The sequence below is a fragment of the Vicugna pacos genome, chromosome 2 (genome assembly GCF_048564905.1).
Source record: "Vicugna pacos chromosome 2, VicPac4, whole genome shotgun sequence".
Classification (NCBI taxonomy): Eukaryota; Metazoa; Chordata; class Mammalia; order Artiodactyla; family Camelidae; genus Vicugna; species Vicugna pacos.
In genome coordinates, this window is record NC_132988.1 from 3,569,599 (window position 1) to 3,589,537 (window position 19,939).

General features: G+C 40.6%; 1 protein-coding gene across 7 annotated transcripts in view; it reads right to left on the reverse strand.

Moving 5' to 3' along the window:
* Nucleotides 1–19,939, reverse strand: part of PDGFC (platelet derived growth factor C) — a 188,496-nt gene that overhangs the window by 100,314 nt on the left and 68,243 nt on the right. The window contains exon 1 of one of the 7 annotated variants that reach the window (XM_072974798.1): nucleotides 12,399–12,403. The exons of the other annotated variants lie outside the window; for them this stretch is intronic. The gene's annotated coding sequence lies outside the window, so the exon portion shown is untranslated. Of the gene's footprint in view, nucleotides 1–12,398; nucleotides 12,404–19,939 lie in introns of those variants that run through there. 7 annotated transcript variants of the gene reach the window in all.

The following is a 19,939-nucleotide window of genomic DNA, read 5'->3' on the forward strand; positions in this document are numbered from 1 at the left end:
ACTGAAGTCACATTCACAGCCTTTAACAGTTGTCGAGCTACTGTTTCAATAACATTTTCATTATTGTCACAAAGACCCCGCACATCCTTTTTCAGGTGAATTAAATGGTAATAACTCTGTAGCTATTATGAATAGGATAGTTTTTCCACTTTATTTCCCATGGGTTCCTCATCACATCACTTTCAGTTTCTCTATGGTACTTACAGGTCTGATACCGTCTTACATAACAGACATCTGCTCCACTGCCCATCCCTCCCTTCCAGAAGGTGAGTTCCTTGACAGCCAGCATCTTGTCTGTATCTCTCATTGCTGCATTTCCAGCAATTAGCATAATCCGTTGTCCCAAGGAGGTGCACAATATGTACTTGTTGCGTTAATCAATTCATATTGATCTAATGATATGTCTTACATGTAACTATATGATCATCGGATTTGTCCTGTTTCATGACTCTGGAATTCTGCCATCCACTAGAATGAGACCAAAGGACCAGCATCATGGCCAAACCAGGAGGATCTGCTAAAGGAAGATGAACTGACATCCCCAGTTCATGTCTCCTCCAATCTCTTCTTCCCTTCTCTTCTTTCCACACATTTATTACACTCGAACAAGTCTTTGCTTGTCTAATTCTACCTTCATGGGATTTCCTTTTTCCTCTCCTCCCCACTCCTATCTGTTTATCTCACCCAAAGGAATTTCATTAGGAGAAAAAGTTCAGAGTGTTCTGAACAAACTTCTTAGTGTTATAAAGCCACAAGGCTGAAGTGAGCTTCAAGCCTTGCTTTTGTCTTAAATCTTGCAGGAAAGGATGAACACAACATATTATTTTCTTCTGCTTCTAAGAACTTTCCCTTTGCAGGATGCTGTCTTTTTTCTCTGCAACTAATTCTGCCCCATCATCTTCTTGAACCAGATGGTGCCCCTGCTGTATTTAAATAGCTCTTATCCTCTTCACCTATAAATAAATTGACATTACAAAGTTCCTTCCACCAGGCTTACTCATCTAAATTTATCTTTAAAAAAAGAAACACGGGGTTACTGCTTCAAAAGCACGCTCAATCCCTACACAGCAGATACGTAAACACCACGAAGATTAAGGAATCCTTTTAGAACAGAGACACTGCCAACGAAGAACTCAATGACTTCCTCACCCGTCCATGTTCACAAGGTATTCCAACCTTTCCCCCCATTTTAATGCCACTTTTTTGTATATTATATCTTGCTATAGTTACACGATGACAGAATTGATGCTTTGTGGCATTGTTGGAAAGTTTCATTGAAGAAACTGGACAAAGGAAACATAAAGGGGAACAGATAAAAGAAAACACTGAACACTGAGGGACTCAAAAGACTGAAAGGAAATGTGGAGGGAAAATCCTAGAGGTAAACAGCACAGCTGTTCTCAAGCGGAGCGTCTTTGTGTACCAGGCGTGGAGCGAAGGAAACCAGCGTGGGAGGGAAAAGGCCACCTTCCTCGTACGCCTTCCTCTGAACTGCTCAGCTTGTAGGAACAGCTGTGACTTCTCTTAAATAGATGCCAACACAGGGGTTTTAATCAGCTTACGATGGGAAGTGTGTTCGGAATTCCTTGCAAATATTAGCACTAAAAACAGAGACAAATGGACGGAACTGGAACAAATCTAGGCAATTTATAGGCTGAAAAGGATTAGATTTTAAAATACTTTCCTGGTGAGGACTGGAAATCCAGAAAACATGAACGCAATCACAAGGACCCAGGGAGTCTAACCGAAAAGTTACTGTGTCACCCCGAGTGTGGGGTTTACAGGTGCAAATGAAGATAAGAAATGATGTAGGTATAATAATAAAACAAGGGGGATGAGGAAATTTAATCTAAATGGGCCGTGCGTAAAGGAACTCATCTGTTACAACTGTCATCTAGTTTAGTGCTCTCAATCATTTCTGCTCAATATGTATATATTTATGTTTTGTTTATGGATTCATAAAAAGTGTGCTTAAGTATTTCATTCAACTGAAAATGAGTTATGACAGAATCCAGGAAAATTTATTAAAGCAAATACACCGCTTAGAATATACTGCTTAAGGTACACACTACTGTATATAAAATAGATAAACAACAAGGACCTACTGTACAGCACAGGGAACTGTATATTCAGTATCTTGTAATAACCTATGATGGAAAATATGAAAAAGAATATGCATATATATGTATGACTGAATCACTATGCTGAACGCCAGAAACACATTACAAATCAACTACACTTCAATAAATATATATATATGTATGTATATAGCGCTTAACTACTTTATGCACAAGCTTAAATAAAAACTTTTTTTTAAAGCTACAGGCTAGTCTGTAACATGTCAGTATTACTGTAAATAAACATTGGAATCTTGATCATGTGTTGTACACAGAAATATAAAGGTGGAGCCAAGGACATGTCGATTTCGGAATTTTAGCCCTGTGCGCCTGCCTGTTACAGGACTCTAAAGACTAGCTCTCAAACAGTTTTCCTCATAAATCTGCACTTTTTTTGGTTCTCAATCATTGAATGGCACATTTTAAAGGAATAAAACTAATTAAAGAATGAATAATAAAAACCCTAATTTAAGGTTATAAAAATAAACCTCTTAAGAAAACCCACACACAATATAAGATCGCTAAACCTCTAATTTCCCGCTGCAGGTTAAGAATAACAGCTTGCCCACTCCAGCCACACCGGGGCCACTTTACCACAGCAGTCACAGCTGCTGCCATTTACCGTGCTTTCCCTAAATATGATGTGATGAAGTTTACTTGTACACACACAGGCACAGGCACACACATCACTAAATCCAAGTGCAGAACAATGGACCAGAAGTGTGGATTTCTGGGAAACCAAAGCCAGCAGGCTATGGCCTGAAGGAAATGCACACGAGGCTAGGTCTTCAAACGCCAAAAGCTGGTGAGGATTTGTTTTTCTCAGCACACACATTAGCAGACACCGCTGGTGGTGCCGCTTTGGTGCACTCCAACTGGAGGACCCTGTTGACCCAAAGCTCCAAAGGGCCGGCCAGGGTGGGACGCGCACACAGCCCACCGTGACCTCATCCCATCCGAACGCCTGGGGCCCACCTGTCTGACTCCCACAACCTGCAATGGATGCTCACAGGCCTTCACTACTCTTTAACTGAAGGGTATGTTTAAGTTTTATCTCCTTAACTAGATGGACATTACTTATGGCCACAAAATACACCTGATTGTGTTTTCCTTTTCAACCCTCCCTGTTAATTCTACTGAATATAGAATTTCAAATGGTTCCATCTTTGAGAAGAATGACTCTGTACACAGTAAGCACTGAGGTACATATGCATTTTGGGATTTCTATGAATTACAAAATTCATTCGGACTGTTGGTTAGTCTTTTGTTAAAAAACTCTTACACTGACCAAGAATGTATACATAGCGTTAAACCCATAATGAGCTTCACATAAGACACAAAACACTTACTATTTATTACAACTGACCCTTTCGAACACTAGGTTTTTCCAACTGCCTTCCACCCATCAGTATTAGCAGCTCGCTGATTGGCTGAGGAAAACCCACTGGACCACAGCTCTCATCCCCCACATCCAACGTCACGGTGACAATGACAACCGCTCCTTCCTGCGGTCCAGGTCAGAACCCTGGTGGCTGAAAGCATGGGAATTGTACCGCTAGGAGTTGTTCATATGATTTTGGTTAGCACAGAAAAATGCCATGCTATTTTAACAGTTGATAATTCACTCTAATAGATATTAAACATCTGCAAATGATACTTTGTTTTCACGGACATTTCTTGTTGCTTCTGTTTTAAAAATCTATTCCTTTAAGAGAAAAGTTGTTCAATTTTAAGGAAAAAATATTTAGTGACTAATTTAGTGAATAGCAGGTGGGCATAATTTTGCTAAAAAGTGTGAAAGCATGTAATGCCAAGTTGAGTCTGGAGGAAAGGAGTCAAGGTCCTGACAATGGGACCGAGGCTGATGTGCTCATTGTTTTATATCAAGGGCCTCGCGCATTCGTTGGGCTTATCGTGATCTTAATAAACATTTGTGGAACACATATAGTACATAGGTCTTGTCACTAGATTTTAAAAATAATGTATCAGCTTTGAGCAAAAGACATCATAATTACATATGCAAAATAATTCAATGACTATGAAACTCTCGGTGCTGGAAAGACCTTTCTTACTAAACTGTCTGAAACTACCACAAGTCAATCTGGTCAGATCCCTGCAAGCCAGGTTCACCCATGAATGACAGCTAGGTAACAGATTTGGCATCTCCTGTCACACGTGCACATATCCTCACTTGCAAGAGCAGTTCTCAGGCGATTTAGAAGACTGAAGGAGTGTGGCATGGCCAGATTCCAGACACGACGTACCTTCTACGTTCCAATCAAAGCCAGCAGCTCATCAGCACTTTGGACATCAGCTCTAATGTGAGACATTAAATTACAAGATGTTCAAAAACCACACTATGTTGTTGTATAATTGTACAACTGTATAACTGTGAAAATGCACAGCTGTGTATTATACAGTTAATAAATTGTCTGACCTCTAATAAACATGGAAAGAAAAATTAATCGACTGTAAAGATGGCCACTTTCAAAGAATTTAAGAAGTAAAATATTCCAGGCCACAGGCTGTATATCCATATTTATTTCAATCCTTAAAACACTGATTAAATATCCAGTTTGAAGACTCAAACAAAAGACCATCTTGCGTTTAAAGTGGTTTCTAAGACAGACCCGGAGGAACCATAAAGACTTAAATATAATTACAAATTATGATGAGCGAAACAGATCCCATGCAATCGGGGAGAATCTCCACGTATAAGAACGTCAGTGCAGCTGAAATAAAAAAACAAATCAGTAGCTTACATATGATTTAGCTCAAGAAGTCCAAAAAGCCAACCCACCTGAAAAAAATGAATCTTCCCTCCCGCTGCCTCTTGGTCAAAAACACTGAATACGTGTCAGACAAGATGAACACTCCTCTATTTGATAACTTACTGTTGAAATGACCTGGGTCACTTTAGGTGTATGCAGCGCCTTTTATGTGATGGGTCACATAGACACTGCAGCCATCAGAACGCAAAGCAAACATAATGGGTGAGTGTGAGAAAGTTAAGAGAGATGGCATTTAACATGTGTGAAAACGGACATGTTAAATGTTAACCCGTCACAAGCAGAGTGCACCCAGAAACACAGGTGCTAAGTGCCCGTGGAGGGATGTACGGGTGTCTGTGCTGTCTTCCTTTGGATCAGAATAACAGAATCGGAGGCCATGAAGATTAAGGACAGCCTGGCTCACTGGGAACTGGCTGGATCTAAAAGCTCATCAAGCTTCCCTCTACTTGGTTGAAGGGGGACTGTGACCCTCATCCAAGCAGATGCTGATCCTTGAAAAAGTCCCTACACCTCCCTGCCAGTAAAACCCAGCGCCCACCAGATGTCTCTTCAGTCAATCAAGGTAAGTGGTAAAATAAATATACGGATACTATGAAAAAAATGACTGCAGCACAGACAAAGGGTACTATTATCCCAACAAATCAGATCAAAGATGACCGAGCACAGAAACGTGAAGAAAGAATTCTAAGATTGTTCTACAACATCAGTGAATTGCTGGGGAACCAAGACCCCTGAGCTGTGGGAGATGTGAGCTACGGAACACAAATAACACAGACTCAGCCTAAGGATGATACACGCTTATGGGAAAGAAAATGGAAACTTGGGACAGAAACAGAATCAAATTCAAATACTTGGTTGTGTGGAAGAAGAAAAAAAAAACCAAACAAAACAAAATAACAATGTGAGTAAACAGATTAAAAGTTTCCCCACTGTCCTTCACAAACTTACTGAAAGCAGCTCTATTCCTAATCATTTCCCCACAATATTTTAACATATAAAAATACAGGGAGAATCCTTGAGTAAACTTCAGATCACTTATTGTGTTTATACTTCCTAATATATACCTTTGAAATAAGTACTACTTAATCTCCTAGTTAATAGCTAAGGAAACTGAATCACAGAGGACCCTGGAGGCAGGGTTTATGGACGGCACCACAAGGAGAAAGAGGGAGGAGGCCTATATAAACGTGAGTCACTGTCCACATCGCTAAGGGTCATGGTTACTCTGATTTCTCCTGATTGCATTGCTTAACTCTTCTTTAAATGTGAGTTTACAAGGGGATCTCAGTGGTAGAGTGTGTGCTTAGCATGCATGAGGTCCTGGGTTCAATCCCCAGTACCTCCTCTGAAAAATAAATGCATAAATCCAATTACCTTCCCCCTAAGAAGAATAAATAAATAAAAGATAAATATGAGGTTATAACATCAGTTCCTTCTTCATAAAATAGAATTTCTGGTGAGAACTTAGGAATATGCTTAAAACATTAAAACTATACATTATTTTTCTTGTTATTTGTTGGATAAGAGGATCTTTATTAGAATTAAGAAATGTGGATGGCTTTCTCACCATTAACAGCCTACTTTCATTTGCTGAAACACCATCAAAGCAAAACATGGCAGCACAAAGGCTAAGCACAACATGCTGTCCTCTGTGCAAGAAATGCATCTTCCATTAACAGATCAGATAGAGCTGTGTTATGCCTTTCAGCAGTCAAAAACAATACCTAATCTAAAAAGAGAGGTGCATTTATTTAAATATCTCAAATTAACCGTTTCAATATCACTTAACAATGAATAGCTTCTACACATCCTCCTAATAAATGTTTTTTTTAAATTGAAGTATAGTTGATTTATAGTTTTGTGTTAGTTTCTGGTGTACAGCACAGTGAGTCAGTTTACAAAAATAAATGTATATTTTAACATACTTTTCATTATAGTTAGTTATTGAATATAAAGATAGTTTCGTTTTTAACATTGCTCTCTTTTAATCTAAAAATTATGACAGTTTTTAAGGGGCACATTCAAAGGGCCATAACTTAATAATTCTAGGTAACTTACAAAATTATAATAGGATTAGTGATGCATGGTGTAGGCTATTTTTATAAAAATCTCTTCTTTCTTCTTGATTCCATTCCAAACCCTGCAAAAACTATTCATATACTGTAATCAAGTATCCCGCTGAGAAAATACTATATGCAAAGCCTTGTTCGAGAGACTGGAGGTAAAAACAGAAATTCCAAAATTCTACGATTGTACAATCAGGAAGTAAGGCAAGGTGTAACAGCCAACTTCATATTTGTATGTAATGAATACTAAATGCCTGTTACAAACACTGGAGTGCCAAGAAATTCAGAAGCACTGTTTCCTCCTCCGAGGTCATCTCTTTGGGGTCCCCACCCCACCCCCTTAACCCACATCCCAAATTTTCTTCTCAGTGGCCATCCTCGGCTCACGGAGACTGCCCATCATTGTCCAGGCTAGGACAGGACCCTGCTCAGAGGAGGCTGCCCCGGACTGTCTTTCACAGCACACACAGTAAATGCAACAAGGCTAATCAGGTCTCTGCTGCTCACCTACCCAACCAGATGGTAAGCTCCTTAGGTAAGGAACGAGGTTTCTCTTTCAACCAGCACACTGCAGGACTCACCCGTGGGCTTTGTACACACAAGGCACTCAAATATTTGCGGAAGTAGCCAATGGCTGGGATAGAGAGTTATCTGTGATTTCGATCTGGGAAAGGAGAGCAAGGAAGTCTTTAGTTTGTTGGGGAAGGTGTGAGCAAGGGGCAGGCAAGCCCCGTCTGATCCAATCATCGTGAAATGGTTGAGAAAGTAGGATGCCACCGAAATACAGCAGCATGAATTTGACTAGGGATAAAAGTCACCACAAAAACGATTTCAACATTACAATGAACAGATCGGTATAGATAGTATCATTCTGTTGCTCAAAAACATTCATGGTTTCGCAGTGCAGACAACATTAGTACAGCATCACTGGTCTAGTGTTCAAAACCTTTTCCTCTAACTGGGAGAGAATCTTTACACAGCCTGTAAGCTCCACCTCTAGCACTATCCTATAATAAACGAACAGGGCTAGAACTTTAGAATCAGAGAATAATGACTCACTTCCGGAAGGAAGTCCTCCAAAGCATTTCCATGTCTGATTTATCCTGGCATTTCCAAAGACTAGTATTTACTACTCGGCATCTTAAAGGTCCTAAGCAACTGGAATGCGTCTGACTTTGAACCTTCCCAAACCTTGGCTAGCTGTGTGACCATGATGGATTTCCGTGACATCTCTGTGCCCCGAATAGCTCTTCTGTAAGTGTAGATGTTGTCAGTTGCCTTATGGAGTGGTTCATGCATAGTATCTGCTCCAAAAGAAGTCCACTCTTTCCCCCATTCCTCTTTCCTCTGGAGGTTTCCTTCCTGCTTGGTCTACACTGAAAAGCCTTGATAAGTCTTAGAAGTTTAGTTTGAACAACACAACAAAAGGTGACCCTTAAACCATTCTGTCTGTGGACATCACAATTAAGGAAAGGTTTGTCCCTGAAAGTTGATGAGAATAACTAACTCATTTCTGTTATTGTCACAAGGTATTTTGAAAGATTTGCTTGCACATTTCTGGATAACAAAAATCTGCCAAGATCTGAGGGTCCACCATCCAGTCCCGTGGAGCAAAGCCGGAGGAGGCAGGTTGATTTAGATTTCAATTCCTCGCTGCCTCTTGTAAATTGCTTACTTTCTTAAAGACCTCCCCCTTAGTAAAAAGCCTCAGAGTGACATATATTTTAAAAAAAAAAAGCCAAATCTCCAAGGCACAAGAAAACCAAACAACTGGGTGTCACTAGCAAACATAGTACATTAATAATAAAGGATAAAACTGCTGACGCCTTTAAGCCTTTCTACTAACAAGGGGCATTTAGTCCAAATTCCAGTATTCTAAAGCATGACTTACAGACATTTTCTAGCTACTGAATAGAACATGTAGATTTTCGTTGTTTTGATTTTAAACAATAACATGCTATTTTCCCTCTCCTGAAATACAGTTCTTTCAAAGCCTCCAGTGAAAAAGAGCCTTTCACTCCTATAAGTGAAAATGCATCAGTTACTTTTCTGACCATAGATTTCCAGGCAGATTTAGAATTCTAAGCCACATTTGTTTTATCTCAAATAGTAAGTCTCCCACGTACATACCCGGCTGTTTCATTATTTCGCAACTGAAAAATCTGTATTAACTTTGAAAGTTGAGTCTTTAGTCAGAAAAATCTTAGCATTCATAAATCTGTCTTTTACTCCTTTTGTAAAATGGTAACCAAGGCATTTTCTGAAGAAAATATTTTAGGGAATACAAATTGCATCAAGACTCAAAAATCTTAAGAGAATCGTCCCCACTGTTTCTAAGAAGTCATGATTGTATGTACAGAAATACAATTAATCATATAATCTGCTGAAGGTGAAGAAATATTAAGGCAGTTATCCTTAAATGTGCATTGAAGGCCCTAAATATAAGACAACCTAAGAAAGACTCCAAAAAAATACTATAAGATAGTAAAAATGACCATGTTACATACATAAACACACAGGGCAAGCAGAAGCGGCACCTGACGCTTATGATTCTAGAAAGTCGCATATGGATAACAATGACTCTTCTCTCTTCTTAAAAAGCTTAAACGTTATTCAGTGGAGCTCTTTTCACTAAAAGCAGTCAGCAGCAGATTCTGAAACAGGTTTCCCTACAGCCATTTTAAGCACAAGTTTAAATGAACTGTATTGTTATGATACCTGCACCTTTCAGTCCCACCGTATAAGCGAGGAAACGCCATTCAGTGACTCTGGCTTGACGGCCTCACTGGTCTATCCCCAATGTCACGCCTACGCACTTTTCTGAATGTGTCTTTGTCTAGATCAAACCACACTGCATTCTTTCGTATACTGTCGTATTTTTTCTATTATTTCAGAATATTGTACAGTCGGAGAAGACCTCAGAGATCATCAGCTCCAACTCCTAATTTACAGACAAGGACTATTTGACTGAGCACCATGATATGACACAAAGTTGCTGGATGAAAGGAACCTGGGTTTTCAGACGCTGAAATTGAAAATGCAGCCTGGTGATCTCGGACTCTTGGTCTACAGCTCATCCTGGCTGCTGCATCACATTCTCTTTACATGCTCACAAGCAGCCTTTCAGGGCAGGGGCTAGGTCAACTCCGCTTGTGAAATGCTTTAAAAATGCGCACGTTCAAATACAGTTGCCTTGATCGGTTACACTGCCCGGGTACCATGTGCCGAAGAAGACAAATTAGCTAGGATGATTCCAGCGATCATTCACTATTAGGCGTTACTGTCACTGGATTATAGCAGCCTTTTTTCTTTACAACTGTTTATTGTTGCTTGTTTTTTAGGTTTTTTTTAACTTTTTTGTTTGTTTGGGGGGAAGGCAATTAGGTTTGTTTGTTTATTTACGTATTTATCTATTTATTTTTAATGGAGGTCCTGGGGATTGAACCCAGGACCTTGTGCATGCTAGGCATGCAATCTACTACTGAGCAACACCTCCCCCACATCAACCTTTTTTTTTAACAACCTTTTAACCCACCCACCAGTGGGTATCCATCTCATGCGATGCCTTTGAGGTGAGTGTTGGCTGATGTGAGTGAAAGAAAGGCACCATGGACATGGTAAGATGTTAATTTCGTATTCCTGGTCTACCCCTGGTCCTGAATCTCTCCCTGCTGCCTGCAGTTACCACCCACTAAGCCTGGAAGAGTGATTTTTCTGGAGACAGATGTGAATTAGGGGAGGTCTGACTTTCTCTTTGGCCTCCTTTAACATATTTTTTTCAAAACTTTCTCAAAGTAGTCTATGCTAAGCTCTTTGCTATTCCAGCGTCTTCAGGATCCGCCACTGGGTTACAGAAGTCTTCATGTGGCTTCTTAACTTTCTTTTCGATAAGGGTGTGGAAGTCTTGGATGACCTGGGACTTCTTTCTCTCCCTCTCAGTATCTTAAAGAAAACCCAAGTAGCTGCTTATCTAAATGATTATTTTCTAAACTGTTGTTTCTATGCACTGAAAAATTAATTAAAAACATCATCTGATCTGACGGAGCCCTTTGGACTTCCGCTTTTACTAAGAGTATCTACCTAAATCCAAGCACAAGGTCTCCTGGGTCTCTCTGCAACACCACTCACACACCGACCTGGAGGGGAGGTGAAGGATCTCCACCTCTTCCAGGTCACTTAGAATTGACCCACCCTGACTTTTAGCAGAAGTAAAGGCATAGATTCCTTTGTAGGTCCCTATGGACCGTTCTCCTCTTTAAGGTCATGTCCTATCTGGAGATCTGCCTCCAAGAAGAAAGTTAAGCAAGATCAGGAGGAAACCCGTGGGAAGGCAAACCCAGCAACTTGGTTCTACGTTCAAATACATTTAGATTCCACGATGCCACATTTACTTGCTTTATATTAATGGGATAAAATCAGCTGAAATAACATATATTTAACATCTATGAAATTTGAGGGACTCTCCATCCTGAGTTTTCCCCTTTTCCTTGTAACAGAAATAAATTAGGAAAGCAAGGACAGTGATAATTCTTTAAAGTGCATATACATTTAGGGAAACATGCATACAACATGCTGCATTTTTATTGGGTGTTATTTGTTTCTGAGGCTGATTTAAATACATACAGATATCTTTATCTTATAATTGTTAATATCAGAGACCTGTCATCAACAGAAAGAAAATTGTGTTTGTATTTAGAAAATGACTGTTGCTGATGGCTTGGTTACGTCTGCCGCAGCGGTGTAAGCTGTATATAGTATCTACTTCAAGTCAGTTTAAAAGTTTCAGTTCTCTCCAAAAATGAGAGAAAGAACCTACCAACCCTGAAAAAATCATGCTGAGTTTGACAAGCACGTTCACATAGCCGTTGGAGGTTAAGGAGACACTTACCTGATGCAAATCTCAAATGCAAGCCAGCCAAGGCTTAGCAGACAGGGACCCCAAATTCTCCGCAGCGAATGTGGAAGTCACTTTACACACGCACTTGTATGAAATGGCTACCTGGCTGTCGTGAGACATACTAAGTCACCTAACACATTCTACAAAAGCAGAATCTTACTGATGCTTTCTTACAAAAAAAAAAAAAAATGATGGTCCATCTGTAGCTCTCAACTTTCTGGGAGTTAAGGCTTGGCTTAGGCAGACCTCTCACAGAAAGAACCCGTCCAGTCCCTGGAGATGCATTATAAATAAATCTTTAGATGAAAGACACTTTCAGTGTTACTGGCACTGTTGCTTCGGGAGAGACCGCAATCATAATATTTCTTCTGCTAGACATTTCAGGATGGGTGACCTAACCCAAGCAGAAACAGAACAGGAGGGGCAAAAGGACTCAGCCTGCACGTGTGTGCATCTGTGCGCGCACACACTCGCACGCACACACACACGCTTACATGAGCATTTAGTCTCCAAGTATTTTACCAACCGTTCTGCTCCACAAAGGGACGGTATACGTGTGCCTCTGTTGTCTCCTCTCTTCCATTTCAACAGCGTCCAGTGAAACCCTGCATTACCCACACGTCCTCAAACAAACCACGGGCATTACTTTTAAGAATCAGAGGCACAGAAGTGCACGTCTCGGGATTCTCTAGACAGCAACAATTAATTAATTAAAGTGCGCTTAATCAGGCTTGTTAGACTGTCTGAGAGGCCTTTCAAAGCAGCGTGTGTGGCTTATGACTTGAAATTTCTAACTGTAAATACGAATGTCATATAAAAAACGTAAGTTTTCATGGCTAATTTGAGGGGCGCACTCCCTACCGCCAAATTGGTTCCCGCTGCATTTTGTGGAATGAGATTGAGGCGTCCAGCAGTTCTTACCCTCAGCTCCCAATATAGTAACAAAATAATTTTGGCAATTCTCTTAGTATCCCAGCGCACTTACAGGAATATTTACCCTTACGCTACATTTTATCTCCTGGGTTGATAATTAGCACTTAGAATTCTTGTGAAATCATTAAAACTGTGCTTTGCAAAAGCCGAGCTCCAGCCAATTTGCCACCAGGAAATAAGGCTGGGAAGAGGCAGACGTGAGACAGGGTCTCAGTTGGGGAGAAGAATCCGGGGAGGTTCCATCAGAGCAAGAGAACCTGGAAGGCTGGTCTCTTAACTAAAACAAGAACTCTTTTTTGTTTTGAATATTCACCTATGAAAAGGCATTGTACTTGGATATTTTTCCTTCCAGATTAGACTTCTTCACTTATTTTTTATCACCCCTCCCACCCAAGATACACACACTGGTAGTCTTTATGTCTGGAACATATTCTGGAATTTTTAGAGCTTGAAGTGTCTTCAATGGCCCATTCCTGGGATTTTATATCCATTTTTCCTTTTTCTCTATTTTGATAGCTCACAAGAAAGTCTGTTTCTTACTGAATTCCTAACTAAATGTACATTTCCTTCTGACTGATTATTTATAGACTAGCCCCATGGCCTGTGAGTCAATCCAGTAAGGCCAATCGGGTTCCCTGTGATTCTCAAACAGCACAAATAAGGCCATTTCTGGAAATTAGGCCACTGTCAGTTGAAGCATTTGCAAATATTTTCTCCTATTCCACAGGCTGTCTTTTTGTTTTGCTTATAGTTTCCTTTGCTGTGCAAAAGCTTAAGTTTAATTAGGTTCCATTTGTTTATTTTAGGAAACTCTAATTTGAAAAGATACATGCACCCCAATGTTCACGGCAGCACTATTTACAATATCCAAGACACGAAAGCACCCTAAGGTCCATCCACAGGTGGCTGGCGAAAGAAGATGTGGTATATTTATACAATGGAACAATATTCAGTCATAAAAAAGAATAAAATAATGCCATTTGCAGCAGCATGAATAGACCTAGAGATGAGTGAAGTAAGCTAGAAAGACAAAGAAAAATACCATAGGATACCACTTACATGTGGAATCTAAAAAGTGAGACAAATGAGCTTATTTACGGAACAGACTCACAGACATAGAAAACAAACTTGTGGTTACCAGGGGGGAAGGAAGGCAGGTGGAGGGATAAATTGGGAGTTTGGGATTTATAAATGCTGTATATAAAATAGATAAACATCAATTAAAACGGCCATTTCCAAGATCCTACAAGAGAAATGACAAAGATAATACTATAATAATAAAATCTTATCTTTTGATGTAAGTATATTTGGGGGGTCATTTTTTAGAGATGTTACTTATCTATCAGTAAAATGTCAACGTTCTATAAACTATCTTCCAATGAGCAGTGTGCTCACAGTTAAAAAAAGATTAACTGCTGCTCCATCCTTAATGATCATTCCCACAAGACTTGTTCCAATTGAAACACTTTTTTAACTCTCCTGGAAAAAAAAGTAGTTTTTACTTTTCAGCAGCTTAGATGAAATATTGTGAGTTAATATTTGGCAGGCACATTCTCGTTAATACCCCAACTGTCATCCTACACTCAGTACACTCTGTTAACAGAATCTGGGTTTTTTTTTTCTTCCTTTGCAAAGTGGTCAGGTCCTTTGGGGGAGGGTGACCACCTCCCCAGCACAGTGGTGAATCGTAAATGAACTCGCACAGTTCGTGGTGGTCTACTTGCCCTGTGGCCAGCGACTGTTCTAGACAGGGTCCTGAGACCAAGTTCGGGCCAAGGAAGGAAAAGCTGCACTTAAAAAAGAGATAGCTGTGCAGAAGCTTCCTTTTTCTGTGTCTGGACACAGCTGTGTGAGGAGGTGATACTGGGCTATGCCTGAGATCTAAAGTCTACAGACTGAGGATGATAGGAAAAAAAAAATGGACAAGGAGCCTGGTGGTGATGCCTCTGAGCCCTGGAGTTAAGAAAGCCTAAACCTGCCCGAACTCGAGATTTCTTGTTACATGAGACAATAAACTTAACATTCAAGCTGTGTTCCTGCAGCTCTTAGCACCTGATATGGATGACACTGTATTAGAAATTGCATCCGGATAGATACATAATGTGCATCCTAAAACAAAGCCATGTGACCGACTGTTAAGAAACATCTTTCATCACAGGCTGCTATAAGATACTGAATAGAGTTCCCTGTGCTGTGCAGTGTAACCCTGTTCTTTATTTGATCTATAGTGGTCAGTATCTGCAATCTCGAACTCTCAATTTATCCCTTCCCACCTTCTTCCCCCTCTGGTAACCACAAGCTTGTTCCATGCTGGACACCAGAAACCGACACAACATTGTAACTGACTATACTTCAATTAAAAAAGAAACGTCTTTTTGCATTCAAACACCCTTTAGATGTCACATTCGTTAGAATCTGAGGAAGATCATCGTAAGTTTCACAGCATCCCAATTTAGTGGAGGTGTGAAAATCTGACTTGGGAATGAATTTACACCAGTTATTTATTTAAAAGTCTAACTGGTGGTGGGGGGAGAGGTGGCGGGTAGAGCTCATGCCTAGCATGCATGAGGTCCTGGTTCCATCCCCAGCACCTCCATTAAAAAAAAAAGGAAATAAGCGAATAAAAACCTAATTACGCCCCTCCCCCCACAAAAAACAGATAAAACTTAAAAAAGAAAAGTCTTACTGGTAAATTGTTAGCAAGCCTTCCTCTAGCTCCACTGCGTAGTAACAAGCCAGGCAGGGAACTCACTGCGCTGCCCACCTCCCTGCTGCTGTCTGCTCTGCCTTGTGACATTCTCACTTCTTTTTCAGGAACAGGAACAGAGGGTGTGAGCTATCCTTAAACAGCAGCATGAATATTCTGCCTCAAGTCATGTATTTTAGTCGAACTCTTCCTGAGTCATGAGTGAACTGACAGCATCACGGAAGTAGTAATATCTTTTTAAAAAAGAAATCAATCCATTTTTAAAGACAGTTTCGGAGTCCGTGTTGGTCTCGGACCCGGGGGAGAGGCGAGGTCAAGCTAGAGATGACTCCCTGCCGCGGAGCAGAGGCAGAAGCTGGCACACACAGTTCCAAGAGCGTTCTCTCAGGAACCTCCCTGAAAACGGAGCACTCGGCCTCATCTCTTCTTGATAAATATCCACAGGGAATTAAAGCCAGGTTATCACGTGTGTGTGTCCCACAGGTCATCACAATGTCCAACCCGGGAGGGACCATGAATGGGGAAGGGTCAGGTGATGGAAAGCAACCCCCTGCTCGGAGCCCCAGGTGTAGACTGTCCCCTTTGCTTGGATTTCTCACAACCATCATACTCATCCTGGTATTTAAATAACATGAAGAAAAAAAAAAAACCTTCACCACTGTGACACGTCATTTAAGGCTGTAATTATCAGGCCACCAACAGCGACTTAGAACTCAACTTTGTGCAGGTGTTTATACCATTTCCAGAGTTATAACATAATCAGTTCAAGGGAGCCCGTAAAGAAACCAGGTCTTTACGGATCATAAATTCAGATGCAAAACTCGGTTTGAGATCAAAAGATTCCCTAAAAAGCACCCACCCCCATCACGTGACACTGCTCCTCCTTCTCAGGCCGTCACCCAGAGTCTGTCCTCAGACGTCCCTTCTTGCACATTCTGCCTAATGTTTTTATCGACTTATTTCACCCGTTGCTTTGATTTCTTCTCAAAACACTCGGCCTTGCTCCATCTTTTGTTTATCTGCAATTCACATCATCCTAGCTTACTGTTTAATCCATCTTCCCTCCAGGGTACCCCCCACAACAGCATATATTTACTGTCTGACAATTTTGCATCCTTTACCAACTGGTGGCTGAGGCTCCAGCAGCTCCCTGCACTCAGTATTCACAGTAGTTTGGAAAAAGATGTTTTAGATTTCACATATAAGTGATATCATATAGATTTTGTCTTTCTCTATCTGTCTTATTTCACTAACATAAGATTCTCTAAGTCCATCCACATTACTGCAAATGGCAGGATTTCATTCTTTGTTATGGCTGAGTAGTATTCCATTGTATAAATACACCACATTTGCTCTATCCAGTCATCTGTCAATGGACATTTAGGTTGCTTCCATGTCTTGGCTATTGTATATAGTGCTGCTGTGAACATTGGGGTGCAGGTGTCTTTATGAATTGGTGTTCTCACTTTTCCCAGATATACACCCAGGAGTGGGATTGCTGGATCACATGGTCGTTCTAATTTTAGTGTTTGAGGAATCTCCATACTGTTGTCCATAGTGGCTGCACCAAATTCCATTCCCACTAACGGTGTAGGGGGGGTTCCCTTCCCCCCACATCCTCACAAACCCTTGTTACATGTAGGCTTTTTGATGATCACCATTCTGACAGGTGTGAGGTTAGTCTTCACTGTGCTTTTGCTTTGCACGTATCCTTAACATGTTCAGAGTTAAGACCTTCTCCTCCCGCTGCTCCCACATGGACCCCTTTTTCTGGTTTACTTGTGTTTGTCACTAACCTGAGGTCTTGCTCCTGCAAGATCTCTGGGCTCTCTTTACTCAGTTTATAACAGAGTAAACTGATGCTCAATAAATGTGTTGAATAAGAAGCTAATGTTTAAAAAAAAACCTAGTAAGCTGTACAATGTTTCATGTAAATATTGCTATGGCCACACAGTAGCAAACACGAATTTAAAGAATAACTTGTACAAACATAATTCTCCCTAAATGTGTCATTTCAACATTTACATTTTTCTGCTGCCCATCACACACGTCACTTGGTAACACAGACACACACATATTGCATTTTCACTGAGGACGGCGAGGCTGTGGACATTAACCTCACAGTCTGATGACATCCACCCTCAGACAGGAATAGTGACTTCCACCCGGCCGGCCGCCAAAGACAAACTGAAATGACCTCAGATTAACCTTGCCGCAAACTTTTATAGTGTTGAGTTAACTAAGTTAATCACAGACTCAGGCAAACAATATAAACCTTTCCCCCTTTCTTAGCATGCGTGCTAAGATGTAGTGGTGACTGAAGGTAGCAGGTTTTCCGGCTGAATAAGTCAGCAATCATTTATACCAAAAGGGAGCGCTTTCATGAAAAGTCTGATCATTTCCCACTAAAAGTGAATTTTCTATCAGCATCAATATGGGAAAAGCCTTTCATAACTGAAAAGCCTGAACACAAACACAGACAGCACTTTTGTTCTAAAGGCCATCACCGAGATGAACAGAGTTCTGTTTCACCCAGACAAGATGGATGTCTGCCAACCGGCATGTACCGAGCCCTGCTGTGTGGATTTAGAAGTCTTGCAGAAGCTCTGAACACAGCCAAAGCCAGGCTCGGGGCTAGCTCGACCAGCTATATAATCTGGAACCATTCAAATCCTGACCTTGGAGCTCCTTGTGTATAAAATAATACATTTTATTATTATTAAATAATATCTACCTCATAAGACAAATGAAAAAAGACATGAGGCGGGGAGGGTGAAGCTCAGTGGAGAAGCCCTTGCTCAGCAGGCATGAGGTCCTGGGTTCAGTCTCTAGTCCTGCCGTTAGAGAAGTAAATAAGTAAATGCACTTCCCTCCCGCCCTCCACTCCCCCCGAAAAAGATGGAAAGCACCAGTAAATGCCAGGACCACAGAGACACCAACAGCGGCAGACGCTGTACAACGATGATGGTCAGTGTCTTCAGGTAGATTACACTCCAGCTGAGGCGTCATCAACAAAGGTGACCTGTGCTCCTCCACTCAGCTTTGAGGCCCTGCTAGCGACTAAAATGCACCCCACGGAAAGCAGAATTAACGGTCTCCTCCCCAGAACAGTTCTCAGACAGGGCCTATTTTTTTTATTTTGTTGTTGTGACTTTTTAATTCCTTTTTAATTATCTCTGAGGACACCAACATTTTTCCTACCATGACTCTCAAGCAAAAAGGAAAGGTAATCCTCACAGAATACCATCCTGGCAGTGGATACCTGGTAGACTGGGAGTCCAAAGCAGGACATGAAGATCCTGAGAGATTATTATGAGGGAAGTGGGAGAAAACTATAAAAATGCAATGAATTAAAATATGGGGGAGGGAATAATTGGGGGCTTGGGGTTGGCAGATACAAATTATTATATACAGAACAGATAAACAACAAGGTCCTACAGTAGAGCACAGGGAACTATATTCAACACCTTGTAATGGCCTACAATGGAAAAGGATCTGAAAAGGAATATATATATATATATATATATATATATATATATATATATATATATAGTATCAATATACCATAGCTTCTTTATCCAGTCACCTGTTGATGGACATTTAGGTTGTTTCCATGCCTTGACTATTGTAAATAGTGCTGCTGTGAACAATGGGGTGCAGGTCTCATTTTGAATTAGTTTCCTCTGAATATATGCCCAGGATGGGGATTGCTAGATCATAGGGTAAGTCTATGCTTAATTTTTTTAAGGAATCTCCATACTATTTTCCATAGTGGCTGCACCAAATTACATTCCCAGCAACAGTGTAGGAGGGTTCCCTTTTCTTCACACCCTCTCCAGCATTTATCATTTATGTACTTTTGAATGATGGCCATTCAGACCAGTGTGAGGTGATACCTCATTGTAGTTTTGATTTGCATTTCTCTCATGATTAGTAATACTGAGCATCTTTTCATGTGTCTACTGGTCAATCAGATGAGTTTTAAAAGCACTTCATAACACCCTTCCTCTATATTTTGTATTGCAATACTGTTCATTTAATAACAGTCTAACAGCATTTGCCACAATTCTTTTAAAACACTGTGAGTCAATGACAGAATTTTAGTGGAAAAACAAAGGATAAGGTAAGAAGAGTGTCTGGTTTTCTGAATGTGAGACACACTCTCCTGTTCATTACATACACCAGCAGCAATGCCTGTTTTAAACTTCAGTCCTGGCGTTGATGGCGAGAAGGTATGCGTGGTCAGAACGGATAAAAAGAGGTCTACTAGACCTACTCACGAATGGGAAAAAGTGATGTCAACACAAAAGTACTCTAAAGTATACAAAAATCTAAATGCTTTTATATTGAATTTGGGATAACAAAACAATAGAAAAAAACACGGATTCATAAAAGTGATAAATTCTACCTGAATTCCTCATAAAGAC